The sequence below is a fragment of the Pan troglodytes genome, chromosome 4 (genome assembly GCF_028858775.2).
Source record: "Pan troglodytes isolate AG18354 chromosome 4, NHGRI_mPanTro3-v2.0_pri, whole genome shotgun sequence".
Classification (NCBI taxonomy): domain Eukaryota; kingdom Metazoa; phylum Chordata; class Mammalia; order Primates; family Hominidae; genus Pan; species Pan troglodytes.
The window spans coordinates 177,480,477-177,500,815 of record NC_072402.2 but is presented as its reverse complement, the minus strand read 5'-3'; the positions used below and the strand labels follow the sequence as shown (position 1 = coordinate 177,500,815).

At 41.6% G+C, this 20,339-nt stretch overlaps 1 protein-coding gene and 1 non-coding gene across 4 annotated transcripts in view; both read left to right on the top strand.

Moving 5' to 3' along the window:
• The window catches only part of RNF130 (ring finger protein 130), a 161,121-nt gene that overhangs the window by 38,061 nt on the left and 102,721 nt on the right, over nucleotides 1–20,339 (top strand). The window lies entirely within an intron of this gene.
• On the top strand, nucleotides 19,117–19,210 carry MIR340 (microRNA mir-340). Its single transcript, NR_035760.1, has one exon. It is a non-coding gene; the product is annotated as a microRNA mir-340 (primary transcript).

Genomic DNA, 20,339 nt, shown 5'->3' with positions numbered 1-20,339 from the left:
CAGGTTCAGTGACTCACTAGGAGGACTCACAGGACTCACCACATAGTCACACTCACAGTGAGTCACTCTTATTAGGTGATGGTGGGAATCCTCCCCAAACCCATGTTCCCAGATGCCACCCAAGGGCCAAGATTGTAAGCAGGCCTTTCGACGGATAGTAGGTCAAACCTGCTATGTTTACTTTTTTCTGTATACTGACAAATTAGACACCTTAGATGAACAAATTCCTAAAAATATACAGATTGTCAGAATTGACTCAAGAAAAAATAGCATATCTGAGTAGACCTATAATAAGTAAGAAATTGAATTGGGGATTAAATATCTTCCCATGAAATTCACTGGTGCAGTCTATCAAATATTTAAAGAAAAAATAATTCTAAGCCTTCACAAACTTTCAGAAAATAGAGAACATTTCTCAACTTATTCTGTGGAGCTGGTTTTTACCTTCATATCAAAGCCAAACAAAGAGATCCATGGAAACTATATACCAATATCCCTTACAAATGTAGGCACAAAAATTCTTTTAAAATTATTAGCAAATAGAATCTAGTAACATATGAAATGGATTAGATTCATCACCCCAGGAATGGGATATATGGTTTTTTTTTTTTACATCTGAAAATCAATAGAATAAATGAAAAAGCCAACTAACCATTTTCGGTAGGTGCAGAAAAAGCATTTGACAAAATCTCAGTACCCATCATGATTAAAAAAAAAAAAAAGCATTTAACACATTAGGAAATATCCTCAGCCTGATAAAGGGCATCTGTGGAAAAGCCACAGTTAACATCATATTTGATAGTGAAAGACTAACTGCTTTCTCCCTAAGATCAGGAACAAGCCAAGGATGTCCACTCTCATTAGTTGTATTCAACATTATACTTACTCAACATTTTTCTTGTGGTTTTAACCATTGTAAACAGGGAAGAAAGAAATAAAAGACATCCAGTTGGGAAAGGCAGAAATAAAATTCATTATTCATAGGTTGTGTATGTAGAAAATCAGATAGAATTTTTTAAAAAGCCACTAGATGTAATAAACAAGTCTAGAAAGAATGTAGAATACAAAGTCATTATACAAAAACCAATTGTATTTCTCTCTCTCTCTCTCTCTTTTTTTTTTTTTTTAAAGGCAGAGTCTCGCTCTGTTGCCCAGGCTGGAGTGCAGTGGTACGACCTTGGCTCACTGCAATCTCTGCCTCCTGGGTTCAAGTGAAAGTGATTCTCCTGCCTCAGCCTCCCGAGCAGCTGGGATTATAGGTGCACACCGCCATGGTTTCACCATGTTGGCCGGGCTGGTCTCGAACTCCTGACCTCAAGTGACCCGCCCATCTCAGCCTTCCAAAGTGTTGGGATTACAGGCGTGAGCCACTGGGCCTGCCCAAAAGCCATTGTATTTCTATATGCTAGCTATGAACGTTCCAAAAATGAAATTAAGAAGAGTTCATTCTCAATAGCCTAACAACAAAAACTTGTTAAAAAGAAATGTAAGAATTGCACATTGAAACTACAAACATTACTGAGAGAAATTCAAGAAAATCTCAGCCAAGTGTGGTAGCACACACCTGTAATCCCAACACTTTGGGAGGCCAAGGAGGGAGGATCACTTGAGCCCAGGAGTTTAAAACCAGCCTGGGCAACATAGGGGGACCCTGTCTCTACAAAAAAATAAAAAATAAAAAAAGTAGCCGGGTGTAGCAGTATTCACCTGTGGTCCCAGCTACTAGGGAGGCTGAGGTGGGAGGATCATTTGAGCCCAGAAGGCAGAGGTTGTGGTGAGCCCAGATGGTGCTGCTGCATTCTCGCCGGGCAACAGAGCGAGATCCTGTCTCAAAAAAAAAAAAAATCTGGATAAATGGAGAGACCTTTCATATCCTTTGATTCCATTGTTCAGTATTGTCAGGGTGGCAGTTATCTTAAAATGGATATATAAATTCCTTGTGGTATGTACCTATGCAAATCACAGCATATGTTTTGTAGAAATTGATAAGCTGATCCTAAAGTTATATGGAAATGCAAAGTACCTAGAATAGCCAAAGCATTTTGGAAAAAGCACAGCATTAGAGGACTTACACTACTCCGTTTCACAACTTTAGTAATCAAGGCATTGTGGTATTGGTAGAAGGACAGGCATATAGATCAGTGGATCCAAATTGAGAATCTATAAATAAATATCTTTACGGTCAATTGATTTTCAACAAAAGTGCCACGATCATTCAGTGAGGGAAGGACAGTCTTTCAACAACCAGTGCTGAAACAATTGTTATCCACATGCAAATTTAAAAAAAGAAGCCGGGCCTCGTGGCTCATGCTGTAATTACAGCACTTTGGGAGGCTACAGTGGTAGAATCACTTGAGCCCAGGAGGTTGAGGCTGCAGTGAGCCATGATCGCACCACTGCACTCTAAGGTGAGCCACAGAGCAAGATTGTTTCAAGGAAGAAGGAAGGAAGGGAGGGACGGAGGAAGGGATTTAGACTATATAAAAATGACTTCACTTGGATATTAGACAAAATGTAAGAGGTAAAACTGTAAACTTTTAGAAGATAGTCTGTGATTTTGAACAAGAAGTTCTTGCCTATAACTCCAAAAACACTGTTTATAAAAAAATTAGATTTTATCAAAATTAAAAACCTTTGTCATTGAAAAGAAACCATTGAAAAACAATGAAAAGATAAAGCCACAAACAAAATATTTTTCAATCATACATCTGATATAGGACTTGCATCCAGAATATATACAGAACTCTTATAAATCAATAAGATAAACAAACTAGTTTTACAACGGGCAAAGGGTTTAATAATTAGACATTTTATTGATCATTAGACAAATGCAATCAAAACAACGGTGCAACCAAAACAATACTATTTCACATCCTCTAGAATGATTATAATTAAAAAGTCATACAGTACCAAGTTTTGCTGAGGATGTGGATAAACTAGAATCCTTATGTATTGCGAGTAGAAATGTGAAATGGTACAACCAGTTTGGAAAATAGTTTGGCAATTTATTTAAACATTGAACATAAAAATACCATATGACCCAGCAGTCCCACTCCCAGATATCTAAGAGAAATGAAAACAATGAAATGTCCACACAAAGACTTACACACAAATGCTCATAGCAGCATTGTTTATTATGGCCAGAAAAGTAGAGACAACGCAGTTGTTCATCAACTGGTGAATAAACAAACAAGTTATATGTCCATAAAATTGAATATAGTTTAGCAATTACAGTTGGCCCTTGAACAGTGAGAAGGTTAGGGAGGGACACTGACCCCCACACAGTCAAAAAGCTACGTATAACTTTTGCCTCCCCCCAAATTTAACTTTTTTTTTTGAGATGGAGTCTCAACTCTATCACCCAGGCTGGAGTGCAGTGGTGTGATCTTGGTTCACTGCAACCTCCGCCTCCTGGGTTCAAGCAATTCTCCTGCCTCAGCTTCCCGAGTAGCTGGGATTACAGGTGCGTGCCACCATGCCCAGCTAATTTTTGTATTTTCACTAGACTTGGGGTTTCGCCATACTGGCCGGGCTGGTCTCAAACCCCTGACCTCAGGTGATCCACCCACCTCAGCCTCCCAAAGTGCTAGGAGTACAGGCGTGAGCCACCGTGCCCAGCCCTAAATTTAATTACTAATAGCTTGCTGTTGACCAAAAGCCTCACTGATAACATAGTCGATTAATACATACTTTGTTGTATATGTTATGTGCTGTTATATAAGAAAATGTTATTAAGGAAATCATAAGGAAGAGAAAATATATTTACTGTTTATTAAGAGGAAGTTGGTCACATCACCATAATGGTTTTCATCCTTATCTTCTTCCCATTGAGTAGGCTTAGGGGGTAGGAGGAAGAGGACGGTTGGTCTTGTTATTTCAGGGATGGCCGAGGAGGAAGAAAATTTGCCTGTAAGTGGATCTGCACAGTTCACACTGGTGGTATTCTCAGCTGTAAATGGAATTAACTCTTGACACATGGATAAACCTCAAAAGCATTATGCTAAACAAAAGAAGCCAGACACAAAAGGCTACTATTATATGATTCCATTTATATGAAATGTCTAAGAAAGTCAAACCTACAGAAACAGAAAGCACATTAGTGGCTGTGTAGGGTAGAGCTGGGCATGAAGATTAATTGCAGTGAGCATGAGGGAGCTGGCATGTTGGCAAGCATCAGTAATCCCAGCTACATCGCAGACTGAGGCAGGAGCACCCTTGACCCCAGGAGGTCAAGTCTAAGCCTGGGCAACACAGCAAAACCCCCATCTTTTAAAAAACAAAAATAAAACACCAAAAAGGGAACGTGTATTTTTAAAAACGGCGTGAGTGAATTTTCTGGGGGCTGATGGAAATGACCCAAAACTGGATGTGATGATGGTTGCACATCCCTGTAATTTTACTCATTGTACACTTACAAAGATGAGTCTTGTAGGATGTAAATTATACCTCATTAAAGCTGTTTTTAAAAAGTATAATGCAAACTAAAGTTCAAAGGCAACACAAATACAAGATTCTTAAACTGAAACAGGTTTCAGTTGTATGTCCTCAAGTATTCTTACTTGGAGAGACAAAGCAAGTATTCATGAGGTGATCTTTTTTTACTTTTATTTGTATTTTGAGTATTCAAGATAGAAATTAAAAGAGCATATAAGGATAGAATGGTATTAAAAAGTGGACAGTGACTGGGTGTGGATCACGCCTGTAATCCCAACACTTCAGGAGGCCGAGGTAGGCAGATCACCTGAGGTCAGAAGTTCAAGACCAGCCTGGCCAACATGATGAAACCTCATCTCTACCAAAAATACAAAAATTAGCCGGGCGTGGTGGTACACACCTATAGTCCCAGCTACTTGGGAGGCTGAGGCAGGAGAATCCTTGAACCCAGGAGGCAGAGGTTTCAGTGAGCTGAGATTGTGCCACTGCGCTCTAGCCTAGGCAACAAAGCAAGACCTTGTCTCAAAAAAAAAAAAAAAAGAGGTGGATAGTGGCCAGGCATGGTGGCCCACACCTGTAATCTCAGCACTTTAGGAGGCCTAAGCAGGGTATAGCTTGAGTCCAGGAGTTCTAGGTCAGCCTGTTCTAGACATAACAAAACCCCATCTCTACTAAAAATACAAAAATGAGCCGGGCGTGGTAGCACTCACCTGTAGTCCCAGCTACGTTGGACTGCATGGCTGTATTGTTCACAAAAGCAATGGAAGTAAACCCATTTGTTTAAAAAAATTCTGCAATATAATATTGCTTTTATTTTTAAGATTAGTAAAAATGCCGTTTTGTTTGGGAATTTGTGAATTGTCTGCAAACTACTCATCTTAGTGTGTGAAAAGATTCTTGGTTCTTGGTTAGAGCTTTTATCCTTTTTCTTTGAGCACTTTCTGTTTTCCCTTTGAACTTCTAGGCTGTTGCCCATTGTCTCCTGTTTTTCAGAAAGAATAAATTCTTGGTTTCATGCTGTTCTCAGTGGAGATGCTGCCTGTCACATATTCATCACCTTAGAAAAACATTATTGAAATACTTCATCCAATTTATAGATCACTGTTTCCATAGCTGTCTCAGTTTCTTCTGGTTGTTCATCTTCCAAAATCATATTTAATAATTTATCTCAGATTTTAATTTTTTATGACATTCTCAATCATTTTTAGTTATAGAAGAAAAAATGTTTTAGTTGGATGATATAGTACCTCTAAAATAGAGAAAAGAATTTGGCATAAATGTCAAACAGTCACAAGATTGGGATTTGAATCTTAGACCAAGTTGGTTATCAGCCTTGTGATTTCGGGTAACCGAGTCCTTAAACTGGCATCCTCGTCTACCTAAAAGAGGGTGATTGCAAAATTTATTGAGCTAACAAGCTGTAATGTATAACAGTTGTACAATTTTTCTTATGCCTGGAATAAGCAGTAGCTTTTATAAAATTATGAAATCAATTTTTCTTTCATTTTGAGATTGGCACTTTAAAAAAATTTCTAAGTATACTTTTTCTTCATTCTCCTGGTGTTTTTCCATATAACTGAATTGTTTAAAATATATCTAGTACAAAAAAATAGTTAATCAACAGGTATTGATTTATACCTGCTCTGTGCCAGGCATTCTGTGATGGACACTGTAGGGATTTGTAGAAGGATGTACGAGTGAGTGCCGGGAACGCTTCCTCCCTTAGGGAGACACACACGCCTGAAGTAATTGGGGAACCACTCAGTGCATAACTTTGCATACCTACGTAGCGGGATCAGCCGTAGTATTGTTACGAAAGGGGTTCTGACCCAGGTCTGGAAGACTTCATGTAGGAGGCATTCGTTGGGCTAGGCCCTACATAATGAGGATTACTTAGGATTCGACCAGAAAGAGAAAATCCTCCCAGTAGAGGAGCCACATGAATCAAAAATCTGCTTAGAGTAGAGGGAGTGGGAAGGAAATGGAGAAAATCAGGTAACTGCCAGTAGAGAGAGGGAGCTGGATTGTATATGCTAGTTGTTTTTTGAACTCTTGTTAGAGCTCCAAGCATAAACAAGACACACATGGTGCGTCTTTCCATGGAGTTATAACAAGCAGAGAAGACGAACATTGAGTACAAAGTCATGACTGTGGGAGGTGACTTAGGTCCAAGGGGTCAGAGAGGAATGCCTTGAGGAAACAGCATCCGAGTCGGAGTTGAGGAGTTGAGAAGAGTATTCTAGGCCAAAGGCCCCTTGTAAGTGAAGGATCTGAGGTGAGGAAAAGCAAAACAAAAGTAATTGTAAGTACAGGGAAAAAACAGCACAGCTCAACATGGTGGATAGGGTAATAGTAAATTCAATTCAGAGCAGAAGTGTGCCTAAAGCAGGGACTGTCGCTTAGTAACACGGGAGGATTGGAAAGAAGGGAGGCGTGGTCTCGATGAGGTTGATGCGGCCTAAGCTGTGCTTTCCAGCGCTGCACTGGGGTGTGCAGTCTCACACCGGCAGCAGCCACAGAGCCGGGCAGCCGGAGCCCCAGTGAATGATGGCAGCTGTCTCAAGCAGCTAGCAGGGTTCCTAGCTTCTTCTCTGCCATCTGATTGGGACCTGGAAAACCAGCAGGAAGCATTGGGTGGGAGTGTGGAGGGAACCAGTGGTGGCAACAGAAGCCCCACAGGTGACGTGTGGAGAGGAAGAGTGGAGCAGGAAGGCACGCGTCCTGGCTGCTAGGGTTCTTAATGGAGTGCGTGCTCAGGGTGAGAGGGACAGTGGTTATAGAAAGGTCCCGTTTCAGTCCAGCGAGCTGCACTAGCTGAAAGCCTGTCCTAAGAATGGGGTGAGAAGTTCAGGTTAAGTAGCACAGAGAACACACACACCATCAGAAGCTTTTCTGGGTCTCGTCTTTTCAGCCAGGCATTCACGGTAAATCTCCAGAATTATGATCCTCTTCTGACTTTTGTATGCCATAACTCTCTGCCTTTCTGTTTCTGCTTATACTCAGAGAAGGTGATTATACACTGGCAACTCCTTGCTTTCCAGGCTCATCAATGTGTTACTCAGTTCCCTTCCTCCACAGATAACCCTTCTCACCCTGTAGGGCAGTGCTGTCTACAGAAATTCAAGAACCCTTGTGTCAGAATCACATAAGCTAATTGGAAAGACACTGATTCCAGGATCCTCCCCCCACCCCACCCCAGACAGTCTCAAGGGATGGACCCAGAGACCCGTGCTTTCACCCCGTCCTGCTCCTGTGTCAGTTTTGCCCTCCCTTCATCGTAGGGCAGAAGCAGTGGTTTGGCAGCTCTCTGTGCTGTGCATTTTGACGTGAACTAGTAAGAACTGGCAAAAGTCAAAGGAGAGAAACCTGGGTCATTGCCCTTACTGAGTTTACAGTCCAAGGCTCCTGCAGTCTTCAGAGCCCTCTCTGTACCTCCATGACATTATTGTCCTTTTCCTTTCATGTGGTCATTCTTTGCATACTGGACTGGCAGTAAGGAAAAGCCCAGAGTTTCATGCAGTTAAAGTTTGTGTCATGTCTTTCGGTTCTCTGCAGTGGTCAGCAGAATGCCCTGAACAAAGTAAATATGGGTTGCTCTGAAATGATTTTATTAAGTTATTTAGTTTGGTTGTTAAGCTTTCTTTTCATTTAAGGCTATGTTTTATACCTAATTTTAAAATTCCACATTGGAATATAAGTACTCGCTATATACTGTATGTACCAATACAAGTGTAAGTATTTTTGTTTTCTTGCCTTGTCAACCAAGAGCTTGGTCCTGTTTATTCTAAAGCATGCCCTTCACCTGGTGACTGAAGGACGTCTGTTCCAGTGCCCTGTCCATGACGTCATTGACAGGAAGGGCTACTCATTGTGTGGTTTCACTTGTTACCTCTGGTTAGCAGAGTGAGTTCTTTGTCATGTAGTTAGCGGATCTGTGGTAGTATGAAGGGGAAGTTATGGGTTCTTGGATAGTTTACAATAATGCATACTTGTCTGAAAATTATGGATTTATTTTCCTGGTTTTTAAAGATTTATATAGACTTTACTGTTATTGTTTAATCATCTTAAGTTGTGTTAAATCACTGTCTGACAGAATTAGCTGTAGTTTTATCTGTATGTCTGTAAGAATTTTGTGGACATTCTTTCCATTGTTGAAAGGAAGATGAGGTAATTTAGACAAACATGTAACCAAATAATAATGTTGCTTTTTAATCTTTTTATCAATCAGCAATATCAGATGCTTCTTACTGGGTTTTTTTTTTTTAGATGGTTGAACAAAATTAGTTGAATGGCTCTTCACCTTTTTTCCATCATATTCTCTTAAAAACGTATTTAGCTCTATATTTATTATCTGGCATTGAATAGAAAAATGTCACACTTTGTAAAATATAGAAAATTCACTGTGAATACAAAAAATACTTTATGAAAACAAGTAAAAAGAAATCACAAACACATTGTAGAATACCTTTACGTACCAGTAATTTGGGCCACTTAACGTAAATCTATTTTCTTTATTCTAAATGCCTATCAAGAAAATGAGTAATATAAGTATACTATTGTTTTACTGTTTAAAGTTTTTTAGCTTCTAATTGAATATGGATTTAACTACCTCAGAAAAGATGGAGCTTGGAGTTGAAGTGTACTGCTGTGGCAGGAAGTAAGGGTTTAAATTGCATTTATATTTTTGCCTGAGTTTGCACATGCTTCTACTGTATCTTCCATCTGGTTCATACATTTTTTTAAAAAAATTCATAATTATCAAAATCTAAAACTGAAACACTTAAGCAGTAGCTTTAAAAAAATAAAAATAGCCTTTAATAAAATAAATGCAATGGTTCCATTTTAAAACTTCCATAAGCTCTTAATTTTCTTTTTTCTTTAAATCTGAAGTGGAACTGGAGAGTGCCTTCACCAGCAGATACATGAGACTGTCCTCTAGCCTTCCTTGCAGTCTCCGTGTCCCAAGTGGGTTGTTTGAAGTTGTCACTTGATTTACTTTTTTGTCTTTTCTGTGCTTCTCTTTCCTCACTGGCAGCAGAAGAGGAGGAAGGTAAAATCATATAAAGGATCTACATGGGTTTGAAATACTGTTTTAGAAATCAGTTTCCTAGGTTCCAGGACGGAGGATGTTCTTAACTGATAGCAGTTCATATGATGATGGACCTGACCTTGGAGTTAGGATCTCAAGAGTTGGTCTCACTGGCACAGCTGCTAAGGAGGATCACGCAGCCTTAGGCCGTAGGTGTTAGAGGTCTGGGTGAGGATCTCTACCCCGCACTGATGCTTACAGTGCTTCTCGATGCAGGATGGAAGTGGAGGACAAGGCAGGGGTATTTTGGGACAGTCCTTTTGCTCTGCAGGTCTGCCCTTTGTATTACAGAGTGTTTCACCTCCCAGGCATGAGCCTGCTAAATGCTGGTGGCACACCTCTGTGCCTGCGACAGCACAGAGACCCTCCCACAGGGCTGCCAGACACCCCCAGGAGAGCTTCACTGCCCCTGTTGAGACCCATTGTCAGATGCTTAAGTTTGAGGAGCGTTTAGAGGAAGAATGAAAAGGGACCCCTCATTCGTGAAGGGAGTGGGAATGGCAAAACTCATGAAAAAACGGTAGGCTTTTATGTTTGCCTACATACTAACAGTTCTGCTGTTCTTTATTTCTTTCTGAATTTCCAAGTTTCCGTTTGGTGTCATTTCCCTTTTTTTAAATCATTTCATGCAGCACAGATCTCCCGATGATGAATTCTCTCAACATTTATTTATCCGAAAGTGTCTTTTTTTGGCCATCATTTTTCAAAGACAGGTATAAATTTTTGTGTTGACAGAATTTTCCTTTCAGCACTTCAAAGGTGTTGTTTGTTGTTTTCTGGCTTACATTTTTTTCTATGAGAAGTTGTTCCCTTTTATATAATGAGTCTTTAAAAAAAAACTTTACTTTTTAGAACAGTTTTACATTTATGGAAAAATTGTGAAGATAGTACAAAGAATGTCTGCAAACCCTGCACCCAGTTTCCCGTTAGGTACCATGTGACATGTTAATTTGTTGTACCACAGTGAACTAATGTTGGTACATAATTATTAACCAAAGTCTATTACTTTATTCATATTTCCTTAGTTTTCACCTAGTTTTTTTTCTGTTCTAGGATCCCACCCAGGACACCACATTACATTTAGTCATCATGATCCATTAGTTTCCTCTTGGCTGTGATACTTTTTCAGACTTCCCTTGCTTTTGATGACCTTGACAGCTTTGAGGACTGCTGGCCCAGCATGTTGTAGAATGTCCTTCAACTGGGACATGTTTGATAGTTTTCTTATAATTAGGCTAGGGATATGGGTTTTTGGGAGGAAGGCCACAGGGATTTGTAAAGTACCATTAGCATGCTTCCTGTCCTACCAAGTTTATGTGCTATCAGTGTGAAGTATCACCGGTGATGTTGACTTTGGTCACCTGGCTGAGGTAGTGTCTGTCAGGTTCTCCACTGTGAAGTTAACTCTTTTCCCCCTGCCATATGATAACTTTTGACATCACTGTGCACAGCCCACACTTAATAACTGGGGATTTATGCTCCATCTCCCTTAGGGTAGAGTATCCACATAATTATTTGGAATTTTTCTGCATGGGTGATTTGCCTCTGCTCCATTTATTAATTTATTCAGTCATTTATTTATATCATTATGGACCCATGGGTATTTATTTTACACTCTGGATTATAATACAGTACAACTCTGTTACTCAAATTATCCCAGCTTTGGCCACTGGGGATTCTTTATGTTGGCTTCTGTGTCCTTTGACATGCCTCCATTGTTGTGGGTGTTGGATTTTTGTTTTTTTGTTTTGGTTTAATTTAGTTTTTGAACACTTTCTTAACTTTCTGGTGCTGTAAGATGTGCCAGGCTCCTTTTGCATATATTTTCTGCCCCTTGAGCATTATTGAACTTTATCAGTAATGACACATCAGTCCTAGAATCAGCCATTTCTCCAAGGAACCCTGGTTTCTGTTTATTGGAGAGTGGTATTAAAAACCAAGATCCGGGCATTAGATGTGATGTTACTGCTGAGATGCCTGTTGCTTCTGGGCCTTCTCAGCTGACAGAACAAGGAAATACATGCGTGTATCCTAACTCCTGCATATCTACATATCTATAAATATTTCTATCTGTAATCATCTGCATTGATATTAAGCTAACAATGAGTTCATACTTATGTCTCCAATTCTAATATATTGCCACATGGATCATTGTAGCTCTCTCTCCTTTCTTATCACTAAACTCCCACTCCTAAATGAAAAACCTGGCTCTTGCCATCCTACATCTATTTACTTAATTATTCAGCTCACTGAACTCTCAGATTTATAAATTCTTTAATGTAAATAACAGATTTGAAGGTCTTTTAGAGTTCTGGTGCTTGGCGTGAAAGCTTCTGTAGCCCACTTTCCTCCCAACCTGAATCTCCCTTGGTTAGAATGCCAAACTCTCTACTTAATGTTTCTTTTCCCACCCATTTAAAATTCTTTTATCAAAAGCTTGTAAGAAAGCATAAATGTAAGCATCTTCCTTGAAAGAGGCACAAAACTAGGGAGGTGAAATCTTGAAACATAGATAAGAGGAGTATTCCTTAAGTCAACCTGCAAATGGGTTGTTTAAAACTAGTATAGCAAAGGTTTGTGGAGACGTGGCTTAAGTGGAGACGTGGCTTAAGTTACAGTTCAAATGGAGAAGGGGAATGCCTGGGAACCTTCAGTCACGTGAGCTCCGTGTACATTGATGTGTGCTGTGGCTTCAAAACATTACATTGGAATCTTAGGCTGTATCCCTGTGGACATAATCAGATGTAAGGAGATGTTAGTGTCATGCTACTCTTGATACTGAAAGCATTGTATTTGTAGTTCACATTTACATAAGTGAAGACACTGGAAAACTGATGTCCAGAAAAGAATAAGTTAGGAAAGCTCTGTACACAGGGTCTTATGAAGCATAATTTAGAATTTCAGCATCAAAATGAATAACGTTAGTAGCTGTTTCAACTGATTGAATAAAATAGGAACCGTGAATCTATACTGATTTAAAAAGTAAAAGTAAACTGAAGATTTCATGAGGATGGAATATTTACCTAGCCTCAAAGCACCTCCCCACAGAATACATACTAATTACAAAGGGGAAAAGAGGAACTTCACAGTGCACATGCCTGGAGGACATCACCTTTACCAAATGATCAAAGTGAACTTTACTAGTAATGGCAAATAAAAAAAGCTCTCGGCCGCCTGGTGGTGTACACTGAAAAGAGCGCAGCCTCACCTCCGTGTTGTTACTGCCAGCGGCACCCGACCTGAATCTAGCCACAGGAAAGTACCTTCGACAGATCAACTGGGCCGAATGTAGTCTTCGAAAGTGCCAAGGTCACAAACACCAAGAAAGACCGAGAGACAGTTGCAGACTGGCGGAGATGGCTGTGACGTGACGACTGAGTGCAGCATGTGACTCGGACCTGGGCTGCTGTGAAGGACGTTACTGGGAAAGTCGCAGAAGCTTGGATGGACTTCGGGATTGGATGGCAGTGACACATCAGTGTTAAGCTCCTTATTTGGGGGTTGTATTATGTTTATAAATTTTGTTTGTAGGAAAATACCACGTATTCGGGGGTGATGAGGCATCGTGCCAGGAACTTACTCTTGAATGGTTCTAGGTTTTAAAAGTTTTTATATGAAATTTCCAATTTTTCTGTAAGTTTTAGATTCTTTAAAAAATTATTATTATTATTATTTTTTTTAAATGAATGATTTGGGACTCTAGAATTAGTATGGAAAAAAAGACTGAAGTGGGGACCCAGGGAGGCTGTCTTTGCACATTTTAAGAATTGTTATGTTGAAGAATTCTCATTGGTTCTGGGATGCTCAACTTAAAGTGGGAATGTTTCTTGTATTCCATGACATCTTAGAGTTGCTTGACAGATTTTTTTCTTCATGATACATAATGATGTACCTTGTGGTTGATGGTATTTTATACATCAATAAATGAAAAACAGGTTTATTCAGTGGTGTTTTTCCGGAGGAGAGAACCACGAGCCACAAACAGATGTTTAGAAATTTAGATTTTGGCCAGGCGCAGTGGCTCACGCCTGTAATCCCAGCACTTTGGGAGGCCGAGGCAGGCGGATCATGAGATCAGGTGATCAAGACCATCCTATCAGGTGATTGAGACCATTCTGGCCAACATGGTGAATCCCCGTCTCTACTAAAAATACAAAAAAATCAGCCGGGTTTGGTGGTACGTGTCTGCCATCGCAGCTACTTGGAAGGCTGAGGCAGCAGAATCACTTGAACCTGGGAGGCAGAGATTGCAGTGAGTCGAGATTGCGCCACTGCACTCCAGCCTGGCGACAGAGTGAGACTCCGTCTCAAAAGAAAAAAAAAATTAGATTTTAAGGAAGGAAGACCTAAGACTTAAATCCAGGTGACCTGTGGACAGAACTACTCAGTTGAGAGGATCAGTAATTTGTGGGAGTTCCTGTGTTGTGTTGAAAGTTGGCAACCCCTGGAAATTCTTCACTGAGAGTCTGTGGCTCTCCACTGATTGGTGGCTTGTCTTCTTCAGTGCCCACCCCCCTTCTGCCTCTGTGTGTGAAGGAAGAAAGCTTTCTGTTCTGGGCAGGTGCTTGCTCCTGCCCCCTCTTCTTTCTCTTGACATACAGTCAAGAGATAGCATAAGAAGAAAAGCTGACATTCAAGTGCTGTACTGTGGCCCCTTGGCCCTACTTGTATGTGATTGAAGAACTTCCTGTTCAAGGAAGAAAGAAGAGAAGACCCTTGGCTTTTGGTGACAAGCTGTAGCCCAGTGTCCTCAGGAATTATCAGTGAGTGACTACCACTCAGTGGCTTACACATTCGGCTTCCCAGCAGCCGCATGGCAGGAGGTTCGGGTTCAAGCATTTGCAGAATTACAGGTTGGTCTTTGCTGTGCATCTGTGGGTGCTGAGGGATCCTGTGGTGGTGGCGTGCAGCACGTCCACACCGGTCACTTCCACGTGGGGAGACGTCACTTTCAGTTTTGTGCAGCAGACCGTGTTCTTCCTCTCCATAGTCATGTGCTTCCCTGCCTGTCACTGCTCCCCGTTCATCAGCGGTCCTGCCACCATCCTGGGCAACTTGAGAATCCACCTGGAAAGTGAACACCTAACCGAAAATTCCTTCCACCGGCCCTTCAGTCATTCCACTTCTCCGGGAGCCTGGTCCCATAGCTGCTCCCTGGGCCTCATCATCTCCCAGAATTGTTACATCTCGAGTTGCAAACTCCTGTGTCCTGTGTCCTGACCGGTGCCTCTTCCCTTTCTCCCCCTCTCTTCCTGTCATTTAGTTTTGTTGAAGCTTCCAGTTCCCTGGACCCTTTCTTAGTTTTCTCCCAGTTTCCCTCCTGGCTTCACCTCTCCGTCCTGCCCAGATTGCATGAACCACTATTCCAGTCACTTTGCCCAACAGTTTCACTGGGTCCGAGAGTGTTCACCGTTCCGTGACTCAGTTACCCTCAGGGCCATGTGGCTCCCCAGTGCTTGAGTGTCCAGTGAAAGAGTTTGCACTTTATTTTTCTGACAGAAGGGATACATCAAAGGCTTTTGAAAGCAGAGTGACAGCAGGTCTATATTTTAGGAAAACTACTGACAAGTCTCAGCAGGAAATCTATAATTGATATAACCTCCATCTGTCAGAATTATTGCTATATTCATTTCATAAAAGAATGTAGAATGTATCTCTTTTTCCCCCTTGAGTTCTTTAAGGGATCAGTGAAGAGAAGAATGAAGATTGGGTCTGAAGAACTGAAAGTTGTGGATGAACATTTGAGAAGGACTTTCATTAAGTCAGTGGAGTGAGATGAGAAGTCTTGGGATCAGGAGCCAGCAGTCTCCCTGAGACACAGGCAGCCAGGGCTCTGCCCCATGTGCAGCTTGACCCTGAATACACCTGGCTGTTGCCTCAGCAGCAGTCCTTCTGGAACTTCAAAGTGATTTTTTTTTTTTTTTTTGAGACAGAGTCTCGCTCTGTCGCCCAGGCTGGAGTGCAGTGGCGTGATCTCGGCTCACTGCAAGCTCCGCCTCCTGGGTTCATGCCATTCTCCTGCCTCAGCCTCCCGAGTAGCTGGGACTACAGGTGCCCGCCACCACGCCCGGCTAATTTTTTGTATTTTTAGTAGAGATGGGGTTTCACCGTGTTAGTCAGGATGGTTTTGATCTTCTGGCCTCGTGATCCACCTGCCTCAGCCTCCCAAAGTGCTGGGATTACAGGCGTGAGCCACCCCGCCCGGCCTCAAAGTGATTTTAATCTTTTTCACTTAAAGTATATGGTGTTCTGCTTTACGTATAATAGGTTCTTTAGGAATAACTAATGCCACTGTGAGTAACCAATAGTAAAAATGCTTATGGTAAAGCCACCTCTCTCCTCTTGCAGCCTGGTGCCTCAGACAGCTCATTTGTTCTCTTCCTGGATCTTCCTTTATCAGCTGCTCAGCTACACTGGGCTTGCCCCGGGGTTTACTCCCAGGAGGAGTGGAGGGAAGCCAAGAGGGTGAGGGCATAGATCAGACTCTTCCCAGCTGGGTAGACTCACTTTCTGAACTAAAGCACAAATTCTTTTGTAGCTGGCAGGACTGTGTTGGTCAGCAGATCCCTGGGCATTTTCTGAGCAGTGGGCAGGGGGCGAAGAGAGAATGGACATCCAAAAATCTGTGGTTAGAGGCCTTTTGATTTTCTTCCCACAACATTTTCTTTTGCTTTCTGTGAGTAATAATACAAGTAGGATTAGCTCATCATATGGTTTGGCTCTGTGTCCCCACCCAAATCTCACCTGGAATTGCAGTCCCTATAATCCCCACATGTCAAGGGTGGGACCAGGCGGAGGTCATTGAATCATGGCTAGTGAGTGAGTCTCATGAGATCTGATGGTTTTATAAGCATCTGACATTTCCCCAACTTGGACTCGTTCTCTCTCCTGCTGCCCTGTGAAGAGGTGCCTTCTGCCATGATTGTAAGTTTCCTGAGGCTTCCCTAGCCATGTGGAACTGTGTGTCAATTAAACCTCTTTTCTTTTTTTCTTTTCTTTTTTTTTTTTGAGATGGAGTCTCACTCTGTTTCCCAGGCTGGAGTGCAGTGGCACAATCTCGGCTCACTGAAACCTGCACCACCCTGGTTCAAGCAATTCTTCTGCCTCAGCCTCCCAAGTGGCTGGGATTACAGGCGCCCGCCACCACACCCAGCTAATTTTTGTATTTTTAGTAGAGATGGGGTTTCGCCATATTGGCTAGGCCGGTCTCAAACTCCTGACCTCGGGTGATCCACCGCCTTGATCTCCCAAAGTGCTGAGATTACAGGTGTGAACCACCACGCCCAGCCTAAACCTCTTTTCTTTCTCAATTACCCAGTCTCAGGTATTTATTTGTAACAGTGTGAGAACGGACTAATACAGCTCATTACGCTGCAGCAGTTACTGAACATCTGCTGTGAAGCCTGCAGGTAGTTTGTCATTTTTTGAAAGAAGAAACTGAAGTTCAAAGAGGTTAAAGTACCATGCTGGGATTTGAACCTAGACCCTCCGATTCCGGAGCCCAAAGGAGCTTAATTCTGAGGTTCCTTCTGTTGGCCTCTCAAAACTGATTTTGTAGTCGGGATTATAGCAGTATTATCATATTTTCCCACTTTTTTTCCTCATTAAAAAGTAGAATTGATGGGGATGGGGGGCTCTTTTCCGAAAAACTGCCCACCCAGCATTTCTGTTTTCTTAATGGGAAACAAAGATAAGTAGAAAGTGTTGTTAATGCCTTTGATTCTAGAATCAGTTTACAAAATGTAGAAGAAATCACAGCATTAGGGAATTACAATTTTACAAATACCATTGTCGTAACAGATTCAGGCAAACACCAGTGGATGCTGAGAGCATTGAGTGAAAGGTTTTTGGGGAACTGGCTAGTCACACAATCTGGAAGTATCAGCCCACAGATTGCTTATTAATTAAGAGGAAAACATTTATTTACAGTGAGGAAACCTGGCAGATACCAAAATAACCAAGTCATAAAATTTGCCACCAAAAATAAAGGTACAACCCGGCCTGCACTTCCTGATGTGACGAGCTGAGGAGGGACCCACCATCACCTTGTGGTATTCTTACTAGAAATATTTAATTTGGAGATCTAATCATTAGGAAACAGTCAAATCCAGATTGAGGGGCATGGTCAGAACATCTGGATTGGACTCTTTAAAAAGGTCAGTGTTGTGATCAATGGACCGGAAGTGACTGAGGAACTATTCTAGATTAAAGGAGACTAATGAGACGTGACAGCTAAGCATGATGCCGACAGCCCCGAGTGAATCCTGGACACAAAACTAAACAAGTTAAACAACTATTAAAGTCATCACCACAGATACCTGAAAATGGACCATCTATTAAAGAACACAGGGTTAAATTTCTTGAGGATAAGTAAATGAATTGTGGCCACGTAGCTAGCCTTGTTCTTAGGAGGGACCGTGGAAGTATTTAAGAATAAAATGTCATGTGTTTGCAGTTTACTCTTAATTGGTTCAGCAAAAATAAATACATATAGAAAGGACAAAATGTTGACAAATCTAAATAAAAGGTCCATGAGTGTTCTCACAGTATTGGAACTGCTCTATGGGTTTGAAAATTCTCAGGATGAAAGTGGAAAGAATAGAATTGTTTATTAAAGTAGCCAGACTCAAGCAGTGGAAACAGAAGTTCCTGTTAAAGAATAACAGTGGGGGAAGTTTCTCAAGAAAATAGTTGGAAGCAGGGATCACAGATGGGCTTTCACTGGATTGCCATCTCTGACAGTACTGGCGGCCAGACGTGGAAGTGCGTGGGAGCGTGGCCGCATCCGTGACTTACTAGCAGTGTTTGCCCAGGGCCTGGGACATGGGAGTGGTGGGTCATGTCCCAAATGTGCTTTGATATTTACAGCGTTACAGTCTAATTATTCTTCACTCTTTTCAGTCACTGCCTGCTCTGACCGGCCCTTTATTCTGAAGCCTACATTTCCTTTGGTGTGTGTATCCCTCCTGAAGCTGGGCCAGAGCTCCTCAGATCTTTAAAAGTCAAGTGTCTGAGGCAGCTTTAGGTCAGGGTCTTTGAGCCCTATCAGGCTTTAGGGGTGGAGTATGGGGAGAAGGCCCTTTCTCCTAGGAGGGGACTCCTATATAACTTTCGCCAGATTCTGTAAAAGATTTAAGACCTAAAACTCCAGTCCTTTGCAAGTTGGTGGCGGGCTTTCGTTCTGCTGTCCTCCTGCCCGATCGGCAGGGTCGGGCTCCTCTGCCCGGCTCTTCTCTGTGCTGGTGTAATGACGCCACCGCGAGCGGCTTCTCTCCCTAGTCCAAAAGGTTCCCCTTTGCTCCTGAGGGCGTGTGGATTTTTGCATCAAGAGCAGGTAATTTTCTACTCTCTTTAAGAGGTGAAAGGAGCCTGATCATAGTATGTGCTCAATAAATATTGTTGAATGGATGGTTGAAATAATTACACACTTCTTTTCCCAAACAGCTTTCCGGTTGAAATTAGTTGGTGTTCTTATTTAGTGTTCTTTGAATAGAATTACATGGATTGGTTTCCTTGGCTACCTGTTCAGCTTTCCCTACTCCTTTTCCAGCTTGAGTCTTCAAGAGGGAGCCTCAACTGATTTCTAAAACCGTTTGTACCTGGTGTGATTATAAAGCAATGAGACTGATTGTCATATGTCGTTTGTGGGATCCGTCTCAGTTACTTTATAGCCATACCTGGTATCTTATACCACAGATCATGGCCTGTTGAACAACATTTTAAGAGATTTCTAAAGGGAAATTTAAAGTGGTTTAGCATTATTTTGTGATTGTCTCTAATTTGATGATCACAACTCTTATTTCAGAAAGGTAATTAGATATTAATTAGATGTTTATTGCTTGCTTTAATTTTATAGTTTTTTTGTAGATTTTTAATCAGTATTCTGGTAAACTGCTGTTCTAATAAAGTGGCTGTAACAATTTTGAGTAAGGTAGTAAAAAGGTATATGTTCCATTGGGTTACATTTTCCATAAAACTCCTTTTACTGTTGTATTTCTCTTCTTTTTTTTGAGGGTCTTGCTCTGTCACCCAGGCTGGCGTGCAGTGGCATGATCTCAGCTCACTGCAGCCTCAACTTCCTGGACTCCAGTGATCCTCCCACCTCAGCCTCCTGAGTATCTGGGACCACAGACACGTGCCACCATGCCTGGCTAATGTTCCTGTTTTTGTGAGAGACAGGGTTTCACCATGTTGCCCAGGCTGGTCTTGGACTCCTGAGCTCAAGCAATCCACCTGCCCTGGCTTCCCAAAGTGCTGGGATTATAGGCATGAGCCACCATGCCCAGCCCTGTTGAATTTCTTTTCAGTTGCATGTAGTCTTCTGTGACTGCATGTAACACAAAGATGGTTCTTTTAGCTAAATATGGTAAATGAAACATGTAAAACCAAATATTTCAATGTGTTATTCATTGAAGAAGGATTGAAAAGGACAAGTTTTGGGGACTTCTGCTTGATTGTTTTGTTGGTTTACATTGATATGTACAAACCTTATTCAAATTCAAATAAGTGGTTATAATTTTCTCTTTCCCAAAATAAAATATTTATTTCCCTTCTAATGACCCCTAGTCTCTCTCAGGGGCTCTCTGGAGAAGGCAAACGTAGAAGCTACATGTTGCCACCGGCAGCTTCAGCTTATGAAAGGACAATCGCTGATAGATTGATAGAAGTTTCTCTGTTTCCTTAAAAGACAGTGGGAAGTTATTTCCTTTGTGGAGGAGGAAAGGGATAGCAGTTTCCTGCTGTCCATAGGAAGAGGTATTCAATTCCTTCACTGTTACTACTTCTGGAAATTATGTAGGGGAAAGGTCTAGGTAAC